The sequence below is a fragment of the Cetorhinus maximus genome, chromosome 8, assembly GCF_964194155.1.
Source record: "Cetorhinus maximus chromosome 8, sCetMax3.hap1.1, whole genome shotgun sequence".
In the NCBI taxonomy this organism is placed as follows: Eukaryota; Metazoa; Chordata; class Chondrichthyes; order Lamniformes; family Cetorhinidae; genus Cetorhinus; species Cetorhinus maximus.
In genome coordinates this window covers 4692895-4704691 of record NC_135886.1, presented here as the reverse complement: position 1 = coordinate 4704691, position 11797 = coordinate 4692895, and the positions used below count along the sequence as shown (strand labels likewise).

General features: G+C 42.6%; 1 protein-coding gene across 1 annotated transcript in view; it reads right to left on the bottom strand.

The window, feature by feature from the left end:
* LOC144683387 (Krueppel-like factor 15) overlaps positions 1-9061 on the bottom strand; it is a 25442-nt gene extending 16381 nt beyond the window's left edge. Inside the window, exon 1 of the mRNA XM_078546346.1 lies at positions 8959-9061. The gene's annotated coding sequence lies outside the window, so the exon portion shown is untranslated. The remainder of the gene's footprint in view (positions 1-8958) is intronic.
* Between the last annotated feature and the right edge of the window lie 2736 nt (positions 9062-11797).

The following is an 11797-nucleotide window of genomic DNA, read 5'->3' as shown; positions in this document are numbered from 1 at the left end:
AAAAGGTCACCAAGGTTCATCTAGTTCACTTTCCACCACTGGCTGTTGCATAATACAACAATAATGAAGTTGTTCACTAACCATGGCAATCAATTTCTATCAATAAGTCTGCAACAGATCCAGACATGAGATGAGGAAACCTCCAGTGGTGGAAAGCTTGGGAACCATAGACCCAAAGTCACCTGTTCCTCGCAGGCACACCACGCTTCCTGTAGCTGTCAGTGAGAAGCATTACAGAAGGTGGAGAAAGAAACAGGTTTCACCATCTGGTGCACAATTCTCTAAATGATAGACAAGCAATTTTAAAAATATTCGTTCATAGGTGTGGGCATCGCTAGCTAAGTCAATGTTTATTGCTCATCCCTAATTGCCCTCTGGGTGGTGAGCTGCCTTCTTGAACCACTGCAGTCTGTGTGGTGCACCCACAGCGCTGTTAGGGAGGGAGTTCCAGCATTTGGACCCAGCCGCAGTGAAGGAACGGCGATATATTTCCAAGTCAGGATGGTGAGTGGCTTGGAGGGGACCTTCCAGGTGGTGGTGTTCCCATGCATCTGCTGCCCATGCTAACACTAGTGGATTTGGAAGGTGTTGTCTAAGGAGCCTTGGTGAGTTCCTACAGTGCATCTTGTAGATGGCACACACTGCTGACATGGTGCATCGGTGGTGGAGGGAGGAGTGGAGTGGATGTTTGTGGAAGGTGTGCCAATCAAGCAGGTTGCTTTGTCCTGGGTGGTGTTGAGCTTCTTAAGTGTTGTTGGAGCTGCACTCATCCAGGCAAGTGGAGAGTATTCTATCACACTCCTGACTTGTGCCTTTGGGGAGTCAGGAGTTGAGTGCCTCACCACAGGGCTCCTAGCCTCTGACTTGCTCTTTTAGCCACTGTATTTATATAGCTAGTCTAGTTCAGTTTCTGGTCAATGGTAACACCCAGGATTTTGATAGTGGGGAAATCCAGCGTTGTTGATGCCAATGAATGTCAAGGGACCATGGTTAGATTCTCTCTTGTTGGAGATGGTCATTGCCTGGCACTTGTGTGGCACAAATGTTACTTGCCGCTTGTCAGCCCAAGCCTGGATATTGTCCAGGTCTTGCTGCACTTGGACATGGACTACTTTAGTGTATGAGTCGTCTTGAATGATGCTGAACATCGTGCAATCATCAGCGAACATCCCTACTTCTGACCTTATGATGGATGAAAGGTCACTGATGAAGCAGCTGAAGATGGTTGGGTCAAGGACACTACCCTGAGGAACTCCTGCAGTGATGTCCTAGAACTGAGATGACTGACCTCCAACAATCACAAACATCTTCCTTTGTGCTCTGTATGACTCCAACCAGTAGAGAGTTTCCCCCCTGATTCCCATTGACGGCAGTTTTGCTAGGGCTCCTTGATGCCACACTCGGTCAAATGCTGCCTTGATATCAAGGGCAGTCACTCTCACCTCACCATTCCATGAAGCGATGGCTAGAACAAATAGGGCGTTGGGATGTATTCATAAAACAGCTGAGTATAAGACAAGGTATACTACTTTGTTCTCTCTCCACAGATGCTGCCAAACCCACTGAGTTTTTCCAACACTTTCTGTTTTTCTTTCAGACTTCCAGCGCCTGCAGTATTTTGCTTTTATACTGTTTTGGTCCTTGTACTGAACCTCGGTCGGACCTCATTTGCAATAATGTTGCCAGCTTGGTCTCCTCATGTGGTGGATGCTACTGAGGCTTTGAAAAGGGTGCAGTGTAGGGACACTAGACTAATTCACAGTATAAAGCATGTTAGATATCAAGATAGGCTAAAAGAATTAGAACTCTACACATTTCAGAAGAATAGACGTAGGGGAAGATCTGTTTGATCTTATACGATAATACGGAAATAAGGTTGTGTTCCCGTTGACATTTTGTTCCAATTGAATAAGGTAGGGAGGACCAGGGGTCAAAATTTTAAGTTGCATAAAGCCAGGTCTAGGTTGAGGTCAGGTTCTTTTCCCAAAGAATAGGCTGCCAATTAATTGAAATCCTTCAAGCAAATGCTGGATCTGTTTCTGGTTGGAGCGGCAGGGTGGGGGAGGAGGGGTGCAGTGGGTGGCATCACCTCTTACAAAAGGTAGGAAATTCAGGGCCAGAGTGATCTCCTAGATCAGTTTCAATTGCCTGGGTGGGAGGGAGGGGTATTTCCCAGATTTTTTTTTTAGCCCCAAATCTGCTTGTGTTTTTATCTGTTTTTTTCCATCTCTCCCAGGCAGTCACATGGTTTTAGGTGGAGGGCAAAGTGCACACAAGATATCACAATTGTGAGGGACTGGCTGGATGGACCAGAGAGTCTTTACCAGTCCAACATTGTGCATATGTCATCATGTCTCGAGTTACAAATATACTGTAATGCTAAAGCCAATCTGAAAAAAATCTAGCTAATTTGCATTTGTGCAAATCAACACTATCTGCTTCTGACGTTTTTGATGAAGCCTGTTCCACGGAAGTACTGTTCTTCCATTGAATTATTGTCTCCCCCCCCACCTCCAACTTTCTACTTTTCTGGGCCACATCGTGGTCTACCATTCAATACGAAAGGATCATCTAATTTCAATTCTTAGTACAGAGTAAAGCGTCCCCGTTTCTTTGAAATTAATTTCAGCTGGCTACAAGCAATCCATGTTTGCTACGTAGTTTTGTGTCTTCAAAAGGGCCAATACACAAATGTTAGGTGATGTCTTATAGCTACTCCTGTTATTTTCTATGGTGGGATACTTTTAAAAATAAATGCAATTGTTTGTCTGGTCAAATTGTTAGTGACTTGTTTTCACAGAATATTGTGCTTCCAGTTAACTCAATGCACCACAGTGGCCTCATTCAGTGAGCTAATCAATGACCAAAATTTTTTTTGTTATAAAAACAACTCTAAAGACTGAGTCAATGATGTCCAGTTAGTCAAGTTACAGCCAATACGGAGTAAAGATGCCAGTTCCTAGGATTTCTTCTCCATATGTCAGCAAATGCTTGAGGTTCTGTTCACAGCCAAAGCAGGGTAAAGTGATAGTGACAGACATTGAGATCTTGAACAAAATTGAAAAGTGCAATTGGGCTCCAAATGTCCTTTGTACTTAATTCTCAAGTTTGGGGATTCCACTGAATGAGCAACTCCCTCCCACCCCACCGCCATAAAAAATGCAAATAAAAATCAATGAGCTATCTTGACTAATAATTTTCTCAGCACATCACAAAATTATCAGAAAACTGCCTTTCACTGGTGCTTCTAGCCTGGCTGCTTTGCTAGACTTCCTAATACTGTAAGATACTTATATCTTGGTGAAGTACTTTTTGGGGTTTTAAAAAGGTGGCTCACCACCACTTTCTCAAGGGCAATTAGGGATGGAATGTCGGCCTTGCCAAACGATGCCCACAGATCAAGAAAAAATAAAAATATGCATTCAAAAATAGAAAATGCTGGAAAAACTCAACAGGTCTGACAGCACCTGTGGAGAGAGAGAAACAAAGTTAACATTTCGAGTCTGTATGACCCGCCAACAAGAGCTGGGATCCAGGCTAATTTTAGTTCTCTTTAGTCCAGGTGCATTGAAAACATCAGTAATATTCCTACTGCTGTGCTAACAAGCTCAGCACGAACCATGAAACCAAAGAACTGCAACACTGTTGAAAAACAGCATTACAATATGACCATGTGAACAGCATTCACTCATTACCAATGTCTAAAAGTACAATGTGGCAGGGTCAGCCTGTGCTCTGTGCTGGGTCAACTAATCCCACGCAGGGCATCAATAAATAAAAGGTGCTACAGTTAGCCCCGATGTTTTGAGGGGAGGGCTGCAGAAGGAGGGAACGTTCTCGAGGGTTCCTTCTTGATCGCTATACACTCAGCCCAGCTATGTATGTGGATGTCAGGTGAGCACAAGGTCTCACACTCTTCATTGTGGGGCCCTTAAATATAGACTGGCCATAGGCACTGGACAATGACTGATAGACATGGAAGGAGCCATGAACATCTTCAGGAGAGGAATAAAACTGATTAAATTATGAAAATAATGCATGGCTTTCATCATTTCAATCTGATGCAACATACTCAGTTTTCCCGTTGTTTACTACATATACAGTCCCAATAAAAAGATATAATGTTGTTTCTTTAGCAGGTGTGCCCTGGCTACAGTTAAGAACCAGGTGTAGCGTAACTTGCTTCAGGAAATAGTTATAAGGCAGGCAACCTGATGAACTAGAAACACCCACTTCTGTTGCAAGTTATTCACCGAAACATTTGTAGAATAATTCAATAATTGGAATGTAGATTTAACCAGTCGCATGCAAAAACACTTGGAAGACAAAAACAAGAACATTTTAAAAATCGTCTTTCAGCAAAATCTGAATAATAGTTAATTTGATTTCACATGTGGGTTGAATTGTAAGTTAATAACATGTTTCCGTTCCCACCCGTGCTCTCTCTAGTTTGAGGGCATTTATCCATCCGTTCACGTGCCCTGCTTTATCATCACCAAGTTCTGATCACATTGTCATAGTGTTTTGCAAAGTTGCAATGCATTACAATTTCCAAAAATAGCATTTTGTAAGGTACATGTCAAAGCAGCCACCCAAAGGAAAAAAACAGGTTGTAATACATTGTCCAAAATGTGGTCATGTGAAACATATGGTGCTTATTTACATTCAGACAGGTCAGCCAGCCATGCAAGTGAGAGTGATTGCAAAGGTCCCAGTCTGACAACAACCTCTGCTCTAACTTCACAGGCATGAAGCTCTCCAACAGGTCCATCTTCTTTCACCCATCCAGAATCCTCCACAATGCAATATCTAATTGCGCCTTAAACAATTCCAGTGTTTGCAATCTCTACTTCTCTAGAAGCAAAGGACAGGAGGACGAGGAGGCCGTTCCATCATTTAATGAGATCATGACTGATCTGCAACCTAATTCTATATTCCTGCTATTTTCCCATATTCCTTAACACCTTTGGTGAACAAAAGATCTATCACAGATGTTAAATTAGCTACTGATCCAGCATTAATTTCCATTTTTCAAAAGACAGTTCAAAACTTGTACTACTCTTTCCATGTGGTGTTTCCTAATTTCATTCCTGCAAAGTCTGGCTCCAATTTTAATGCCACTCTGCCTTATCTGGTTCCCTTAATAATATGAAAACTTCAAACAAATCACCCCATAACTTTCTAAATTCCAAGAAATACAACCCTAGTCTGTAGATTCTCTCCTCATAATTTAACCCTTGGAGTCCAAGTATCTTTTTGGTAAATATCTAACTACAAGTCCTCTCCATATGTAAAACAAACTTCTAAAATCATGTAATCATGATTACGGGCCAAATGGCCTCCTTTTGTGCTATCATGTCTGTGGTAGCACCCTGCAAGTGCAATTTAGCTGGCCTCACTCCCCCGCCATTAGCCCTATGCTCTGCAAACTTCTCTTCATATAATTATCCAATTCTCATTTGAAAACCAAGATTGAATCCACATTCACTGTGCTAGACAGTTTCTCCTCATGTTGATGTTGATTTTTTGGTCAATGACCTTAAATTGGTGTCCAGTGGTGCTCAGTCCTTCCACCAATGGGAACTGTTTGTCCCTACCTATTCTGTCCAGACTTTTCATGATTTTGAACACCTCTAAAAAATCTCCTCTCCTCTAAGGAGAACAGCCCCAGCTTCTCCAGTCTGACCACATTATTGAAATTCCTCATTAATGGAACCACTCTCATAAATCTTTACCACACCCACTCTATCGTCTTCACATGCTTCTAATGTGTGGTGGAGGATTCTGTATGCCTTTTAATCACTTTCTCAGCCTGCCCTGCTACCTTCAATGTTTCTCTTTTCCTGTCCCCATCCCCTTCAGAATTGTACCCTTTATTTTGTATTGCTTCTATTGGTTCTTCTTACCAAAAGGTATCACTTCACATTTCTCTATTAAATTTCATCTGCCACATGTCCACTAATGCAACCAGTCTATCATTATCTTCCTCACAATTCACAATACTTTCATGTTTTGTGTCATCTGTAAATTTTAAATTATGCTCTGTATACTTAAGTCTAGGTCACTAATATAGATCAATAAAAGCAATGGTCCTTGTACCAACCCCTGGGAAACCTCACTGTATGCCATCCTCCAGTCTGAAATACAACCCTTCATCATTACTCTCAGTTTCTTGTCACTCAGACGACCTGGTATCTATGTTGACACATTCCCCTTTATTCCATGGGCTTTAGCTTAGCTGACAAGTGTAATATGTGGCACTTTTTCAAACGTCCTTTTGAAGTTCATGTAGACCACATCAACTGCATTACCCTCATCAACCTTCTCAATCAATCAATCAAGTTAGCTGAACATGATTTGTCTTTGACAAAGCTGTGCTGACATTCCTTAATTAATCCACACTTGTCCAAATAACTGCTTACTTTGTCCGGATTACCTTTTCTAAAAGCATTCCCACCACCAAATGAAACTGACAGACCTGTATTTGCTGGGTTTATCCTTAAACACTCTTTTTGGCATTCCTGGTGTCGGTTTTAAGTTGACCTTGTGCTAATTTGTGTTACTTTCTCACTGTAAAGTGAAACACTGAATTATCTTTTCCATACCTTTAGCCACCTTGTGTAAATGTCATTGTACCACCTTCTTTCATAGGTGAAAATCTTATGTTTCTGCAACCTCCTCTCATAACTTTAAACCTTTGAAACTAAGGATCAGCCCAAAGTCTTTTTCCTCCAACACTTCTCTGTCATCAGATGAGGACAAAGTAGTCAAGGTGTGATCTGGTGAGTACGGTTACATAAATCATGACCTTCTCTGACTTTTATTCTATTGTTTTAGTTATATTTTTGTTTTGCTGGTCTTGTTGATTGCCGCACCACATTGACTGGTAATGTTAGGCATTACAATATCCCTGAAATTCGACAAGACAAATGGCTGGTAACTGGGGGTGACAGGGAGCACACTAAGGTTACTTGACTAGTTAATAGGCTGCTGCAACTTTATGTATTTAGATCTGAAAAAGTTGACTGTCTTCAGTTTCCTGCAATGAAGACAACAGATTTTTACAACCTAATTTTACTACAAGCTGTTTATCAATCAATTGCCTGCTAATTTGGTTAGGCTAAAGTTAGCATGAGTTTTGGTCCAGTAAGTGTGTATAGTCAGTACACTTTGATGAGAAGTGGTAGCATGAGAACAATTTTAGTAGCCAGTGTAAAGAGTTCTTGGTTATAATCTCTGGGTCTCACTATCAATTAATGTATTGTGCAGGATACCTTCACTCAGGATGGTTCCAGATGCAATGGCTGCTTACAAATCTATTTGGCTGTGCTGGCCCCAAGAAAATATCTCCTATTAAAAACCCTAATGCCACTTTGGGTTTTAACAATACACTTCTCCCGATACCTCAAGCTCTCACGCACTGATCATTGGAGGAGCCTCGGAGCAAAAAGTAAACTTTCTGGTGGGCAGGAAAGAGGATATAAAAATGAGACTAGGCAAAACATTCAGGTGGAGAAGAGAGAAAGAGGAAAAACAACCCGGGGTGCACACACAAACCTAGAAAACTGGTTACACAGCAGCACTGGAAGAAGCCTCTCTGTCTGTGTCTTCAGGATCAGATTAAATTACATAAAAGACAAGTAAATAAATTTTTAAAATTCTGGAAATACATAAAAATTCTAATTATGACACCAAGTCTCCAGCTTTGCACTTTTTAAGATAGTACCTGGACATTTTTTGCAGAGTTCCAGCAATTTCTGAGTAAATAACTCTTCCATAAGGACAGAAGCAATCACGTAATGCAAAACATATCCTTTTGGGATGAAGCTGCAAACTCTGGCATCACCTATGAAAGTCACTGTAGTCCCAGAGGACCATAGGCTGCTCTCTCATTAAAGAGAGATGACTGGGGGTGAGTTTAACCTGAAGGTCACCACATCGCAGGCAAGGGGGCAAGGTTGAGAAGACACGGATGACCTCAGCCAGTACAGGAATTGAACCTATGCTGTTGGCATCACTCTGCACCACAAACCAGCCAATCGAGCTAACTGACTCCCCCACACCCCAGTAAGGCTGTAGAGTTTAGCTACTGCAAAAAAGGACACTCCTGAGGTCAGTTGAGCCTATTTCCTGATGTTGAACAAGTTTCACTGAAAGTTACTGGGCTTTATTTTGACTTGAGCGTGTGCTGAAAGTCTCCCCACCTCTCCTTATAAAATAGCACTGAAAATGTTCCAGTCATGGAACAACAAGGAGACCATTCGAATGGATAAAATAATTTTCTTGGGTTATTTAAATTCACAGGGCCAAACGGAAGTGCCTTTTTACCCCCCTCTCCCTTTCCCTTGCTTAAAAAGGTGGCTGTGTCAACACAGTAGAGTCCCCTTTGCCTCAGGAAAAGTTAGTGCCTTGTGACAGCTCGAGGTTTACATTGCATCAGCCACTCAGTCCCAGGGCCCCGCCTCCAGTCAGCGCCCATTGGTTGCCTGTTGGGAGCCGGCGCCAACCTGGAACGACAACAGCAGATTGCCAACTCCCCATTGGTCATGGCAGCTGCCAGTCATAGCAATCGACGTCTGCCTTACATGTGGTGGGGATGGGGGGGGGGGGGGAGGAGAGAGAGAGTTTGGGGATGGGGGGTGGGGATAAGGTAACAAAAAGTTGCAAAAAAATTTCCTTCTTCCGCCTGGCAACGAAAAAAAAAATATTAAAAACTCGCCTTTTGCGACAAGTTGAAGGAAAGTTACATTTTAAGTAGAATCAAACACGAGATTTCTTTATTGTTCAAACGTTTCCATGACGTGGTTTAAAGCATTTAAAAGGAAACCACAGAAGAATTAGAACAATTCCAAACTCCTGCGGAAAAGAAACATTGCTGCAATGGTAACCATTAGTTTTACTAGTTTAATAGGCATTTGGCGTGCAGTATTGTTATTTTTTGAAATTACGCTCTCTGACCTGAATTTCCATAGGGAATGCAATGCAGCCGTAGGAAACATCTGCCGTCCCCGCTGTCGTTGCACTGTTATGATATTTTGCAAATTTGACTTCTTATTTTTTTGGTTGTTGTTGTTTTAAGGTCTGGGCGCTGCGCTGCTCAGCTCAGCTCAGAGGGGTGGTGGTGGTGGTGGGGGGGGGGGGCGGGGGGATCTGACTCCGCTCCGCGCGCTCTGTCTCCCCCGCTGTCACGCGCTCGCTCCTTCCATGCTGGCAGCGCCCCGCGTCACGTGCCAGAGGCTCGCCCGGATCTCTCCAGCTCATTGGTCGGCGGGAAGGAGGCTCGTCTGGGGTTGGGGAGGGAGGAGGAGGAGGAGGAGGAGGGAGGGAGGAGGGGCGGAGCGTGCTCTGGTCCTCTGTCAATCATTTCTCCAGCCACCTCCCCGCCCCCTCCAAACGCTGCAGTGATACAATGTGTCAGTGTATTGCATCAACTACACTGATACTTTATATCGAGTGCAGTATTTGCACTGATACTTTGTGTCGAGTGCAGTATTTGCACTGATACTTTGTGTCGAGTATTAGCAAGTACTTGGTATAAGTCATCGAAATAGAATGATCCAAAGGTTACATCACAGAAGGAGACCATTTGGCCATCGTGTTCATGCTGGTTCATGATGGTCCTGCCCATGGCAGGAATAGTCGCAGGTGGGAAGGTGGGACGGATAATTTGAGGGTCCAGCCAAAGATCAGTTGACTTCAGGTGGGAATTTCCAGTCCAACGTTGGGCAGGACCAGAGAACCCAGCCCAGGGTTAATTCTGCCTCCACCCACTCTCAGATATTTCAAAATGTGCCCTGCACACCCAGGTCTAGAACGTCAGTACAGATCAAGAAAAGTAGTGGTCCTAGTACTGAGCCCAGGTAACCCCACTGTATACCTTCCTCCAGTCCGAAAAGCAACCATTCACCACTAATCTCTGCTTCCTGTTCCTCAGCAACTTCATATCCATGCTGCAGTTGTCCCTTTTATTCCATGACCTTTATCTTTGCTGACAAACCTGTTATGTGGCATTTTTGGAAGACCCTATAAACCACATCAACCTCATTATCCTCATCAACCCTCCCTGTTACCTTATCAAAATGCTCAATCAATTTAATTGAACATGATTTGCCTTTAATACTTCCGTGCTGGCTTTCCTTAATTAATCCACATTTGGCCAAGTGACTGTTCATTTTGTCCTAGATTAACATTTCTAAAAGCTTTTCCACCACTGAAGTTAAACTGACTGACCTGTAGTGGCTGGTCTTATTCTTATACCCTCCTTTGAACAAGTGTGTAACATTTGCAATTCTCTAGTCCTCTAGCACCACACCTCTATTTAAGGTGGACTGGAAGATTATGGCCTTTGCCTCCGCAATTTCCACCCTACTTCCCTCAGTATCCGCAGATTCAACTCATCCAGTCCTGATAACTTATCAACTTTAAGGAAGGCCAAACTTTCTAATACTTTTTTAAAAAGTATTTTTAGTCCATCCGCTGCCTTAACCGCTTCCTCTTTCACTATGCCTTTGGCAGAATCTTCTTCCTTGGTAAAGACAGACGTAAAGTACTCACTTAGTACCTCAGCCATGCCCTCTGCCTCCAACCCCTTTTAGGACTCTAATTGACCCCATGCCACTCTTTACAACCTTTTACTATTTATATGCCTATAGAAGACTTTAGGATTCCCTTTTATGTTAGCTGCCAGTCTCTTCTCATACTCTCTCTTTGCTTCTCTTAATTGATTTTTTTACTTTCCCTCTGATCTTTATACATTCAACCTGGTTCTCACTTGTATTATCAAGCTGACATTTGTAATTTTTCTGCTTCATCCTATTGTCTCTCTCTTTCATCAACCAGGGAACTCTAGCTTTATTTGTCCTACCTTTCCCCCTTGTGGGAATGTACCTTGACTGTACTCAAATCATCTCCTCTTTAAAGGCAGCCCATTGTTTCATTACAGTTTTGCCTGCCAATCTTTGATTCCCCTTTTACCTAGACCAGATCCTATTGAAGTTGGCCTTTCCCCAGTTAATCTTTTTTACTCTAGATTGCTCTTCGCCCTTTTTCATAGTTATCCTAAAACTTATGATATTATGATCAGTGTCCCCTAAATGTTCTCCTACTGACACTTGACCATCTCATCCACCTCATTCCCCAGTACCAGATCCAGCAATGCCTCCTTCCTCGATAGGACAGAAACAAATTGATCAGAAAATTATCCTGAATGCACTTCAGAAACTCTTCTCCCTGCACCCTGCACCACAACCCCCTCCCCTTTTACACTATTATCCCAGTCTATATTTGGGTAATTAAAGTCCCCGTTATAACTACTCTATCGTTTTTGCACCTCTATGTAACTTACTTGCAAATGTCTTCCTCTATATCTTTCTCACCAATTGGTGGCCTATAGGTAACACCCAGCAGTGTAATGGTACCTCTGTTATTCCTCAGCTCTAACAAAATAGATTCTGTCTTGAACCTTCCAGGACATCATCTCTCTCCAGTACTGTAATATTCCCCTTAATCAATACTGCTACCCCTCCTATTTTCTTTCCTTCCATACCTTTCCTGAACAGCTTGTATCCAAGAATGTACTTTTTTGATACAGGTCTCCATTATCACCTTAACATCATATTCCTACATGGATATCTGTGCCTGCAGTCTTACTTGCTATGCTCTGTGCATTCACATACATACACAGTAAACCATTTGGATCTTATTGCATTCCCTCTTAATTTGATCTCACTTAGTACTCTCGTGTCATCTGTTTTTCCTTTGTGCACCCTCTTTTTCCTTTCTAATGTTACATCTTGAT